Source organism: Scyliorhinus torazame, chromosome 24 (assembly GCF_047496885.1).
Source record: "Scyliorhinus torazame isolate Kashiwa2021f chromosome 24, sScyTor2.1, whole genome shotgun sequence".
Taxonomy (NCBI): domain Eukaryota; kingdom Metazoa; phylum Chordata; class Chondrichthyes; order Carcharhiniformes; family Scyliorhinidae; genus Scyliorhinus; species Scyliorhinus torazame.
The window spans coordinates 51056835-51060232 of NC_092730.1; the positions used below are offsets into that span (position 1 = coordinate 51056835).

The window sequence follows — 3398 nt, forward strand, 5'->3', positions numbered from 1 at the left end:
TGCCGAGCAAACCAGCAAGATATTGAGATAGAAAAACTAACTATTTAGTAAAATGTGTTTTCTGTTTTTGTGCTCCCTGCTGTGTAACCGTGCTCCCTGCTGTGTAACTGTGCTCCCTGCTGTGAAACCGTGCTCTCTGCTGTGTAACTGTGCTTTCTGCTGTGTAACTGTGCTCTCTGCTGTGTAACTGTGCTCTCTGCTGTGTAATTGTGCTCCCGGCTGTTTAACTGAGCTCTCTGCTGTCTAACTGAGCTCTCTGCTGTGTAACTGTGCATCCTGCTGTGTAACCGTGCTCCCTGCTGTGTAACTGTGCTCTCTGCTGTGTAACTGTGCTCTCTGCTGTGTAACAGAGCTCTCTGCTGTGTAACTGAGCTCTCTGCTGTGTAACTGTGCATCCTGCTGTGTAACCGTGCTCTGTGCTCTTTAACTGTTCTCTCTCTGTCCTGGAACCGTGACTCTGCCGGGGACAGATCTTCACCGTGGTTGTGTCAAACCATTCCCTGTTGTGTAAATGTGTTCCCAGTTGTGGAAATATGATCCGTCTGAAGCAGAACCTTTCTCCGCCATTACTGAGACTAAATTTCAATTCTAGATTTATTAAATCTTGTCACGAAAGGTGAGTTCAGGCCTCTGGATTCCCAGTCCAGCGACATAACCTTCTGTTCCTGTTATCAAAACAGTTCGTTCATCTCAACATTCTCAATACTGAGAAGTCGTGGCGCCAAATCTAATGTTTTTTTTCCCACGCAGATTCAATCCCTACTCATCGAAATACTGGGACACCGTTCATCGCATTACTGCAATCCCGCGTGTCTGGTTTTACAATGCTTTCTATAGAACGAATTGGCAGTACAGATATAAGCTGCGATGGCCGAGTGGTTAAGGCGTTGGACTCGAAATCCAATGGGGGTTCTCCGCGTAGGTTCGAACCCTACTCGCAGCGAAATAATGGCAATATTGGAGCCATTTGTTCGAAAAATGCGGTGTTGTTTTCATCATTCAATGTTTTCTGTTGAAATGTCATTACATAAGAATCTTCTTGTGCCCTGAAGCTGTGTTTCTCATTCTGCTTTCGCTCTGAATTTTCTGATTTGTCAGGACAAGATCACCACTTCAGTAACGTTCATATTAACTTCATCAGGAACCAGAATTGTGAAAATTCACAAAGCAATGTGAAATTTATTTTTGTCACATCTTTTGCCATAATTTATCATATGTCAGAATTTTTAATGTCTCTTATTGTGAAACTGACCAGCCGAACTGAAAGTTCTAAATAAAGCAGCGCAACAAATTGAAGGCTTGTCAACAGCCGGGAAGGGAGCAATGCTCCCCATATACCGTCACTGCTGACTCACCATGGCCCAACTATTGTTTATCTTCACTTTGCATTTGCTTGAGAAACTGTTTTTAATCATTCTTACAATGTTTATGTTATTTCACTCCAATTTAAGAATGTTCCGAAAGTGTCCGTGTCACACGGCTCCCGTTCAGCCAGGAGATGGCACCAGTCCACAATACATTTATTGATGCTATTTATTTCTGATGTTCTGTGTGTAACAACAATCGCTTATTGTCTCAAGTCGGCTTCAGTGAAGTTACTGTGAAAAGCCACTTTCCGGCGCCTGTTTCGGCAGGCCGTACGGAACCATTACATAGGACTCTTACTGCGGCCTGAGACCTCAACACGTTCTTGTGTCCCGATGCTGCCGTTTGTAACCTGCTTAAATCATCACTTTTATTAATTAGTCATCATTTTGTAAGTAACCTAGGTGCTAATTTCACCAGGTACCAGGAGTGTCCATAACACAGTTTGTAAACTGAAATGTACTTGTCTCATTTTTCTGGCCCGGATAACCCAGCTGTTTACTATTGTTTCTAACTGAGAACTCATGTGTTCTAAAAACATTTGTACTGAAAAAGAATGAAGCTCGATTTTAAGAAAGAAGCGCACGAATGAAGATTATTTTGTGTATTGTATTTGAGGAGTGTCCAAATTTAAAATGCTCATGAATGAAAGTGTCTTTGCCGAACGCCTCCCGTTCAGCCAGGAGATGGCACCAGTCCACAATAAATGTATTTATGCAGTTTATTTCCAATGTTATGAATCATTACATAGGGCTCTTACTCTGGCCTGAGAGCTTACCTTGTCTCTGTGTCCTGAGGCTGCCATCTTCACCCTGTTTAAGCAATCATAGAATACTTCTTGTGCAGAAGGAGGACATTCGGCCCATCGAGTCTGCACTGATCACCCCAAGGAGCACACAACCTACGGCCCATACCCACGTAAACGTTTGGACACTAAGGGCCAATTTAACATGGCCAATCCATCTAAACTGGACATCTTCGGACAGTGGAGGAAACTCACGCAGACACGGGAAGAACGTGCAAGACTGTAACCCAAGGCTGGAATTGACCCCGGGTCCCTGAGTGTTAACCACGGTGACACCCAAAAGCCGACTCTGGTGGGATTTGAACCTACCGCCTCATGGCCACGAATTGCATGTTTTTGTATTAGTCGTCATAATGTAAGCCATGATGTGGGGATGCCGGTGTTGGACTTGGGTGGGCTCAGTAAGAAGTCTTACAGCACCAGGTTTAAGTCCAACAGGTTTCTTTCGATTCACCGTCCCTTTTTTTTGTTGCTTCTAATTGCATTCATTCATTTTGCACTTGGACGGCGGAGAGACAGCTGGAGATTTTTCTAGAATGAATTGTAGAGCTCAAGGCTCAGACAGCTGAAGACGCGGCCGCCATTGATGGAACAATGAAAAGTGCAAATGACAAGAGGACAAGGAAAGAGAAAGGTCTGGGAATGGAACCGGAACTCTAGTGAGAAATCTCCCCCGAACCACTAATGTTCACACGGCCGCTCATTCCACGTGTCCAGTCGGAAACCTGTCTGAAGGACCATGCAGTCTGACAGAGCGCCTGTGATAATCCTCCACTGTCTGATCTCAAGCTGCAACATGAGCTGTTCATCACAGCTGTGATAAACGTGTTGGTGTTAGCATTCAGTGGTGTCGATTCACATCATCCTTGTTTGGAGCTGCCTGTGAGGAACAAACTGCCCGCTGATATATCTGCCCAGTTTGCAATCTGTATGAGGAGGGAACAGACTGACTCTGGTCAGCAGCTTTCAAAGATTTTATTTGAGTCCAGAATGGGTTTTCTTCTGTGACGTTGCTCTGATGGGAAAGGGGAGAGTGACTGGAGTCGCCTTTCAGAAGGAAGTTCGGGGCGGCAGTTTCACTTACCTGGAGACATTGATAAACCTGTTGCTGATTTATTCAAACCTTGCCTAAAAACCGACTCTGGTGGGACTCGAACCCACAACCTTTGAATGTCTCATCACGACAGCGACTAGAAGTCCAACGCGCTATCCGTTGCGCCACAGAGCC

General features: G+C 44.9%; 2 non-coding genes across 2 annotated transcripts; one reads left to right on the forward strand and one right to left on the reverse strand.

Moving 5' to 3' along the window:
- Positions 1–861: 861 nt before the first annotated feature.
- trnas-cga (transfer RNA serine (anticodon CGA)) lies at positions 862–943 on the forward strand. Its single transcript has one exon. It is a non-coding gene; the product is annotated as a tRNA-Ser (tRNA).
- Positions 944–3306: 2363 nt separating this feature from the next.
- On the reverse strand, positions 3307–3398 carry trnar-ucu (transfer RNA arginine (anticodon UCU)). Its single transcript is given in 2 exon segments — positions 3307–3342; positions 3362–3398. It is a non-coding gene; the product is annotated as a tRNA-Arg (tRNA).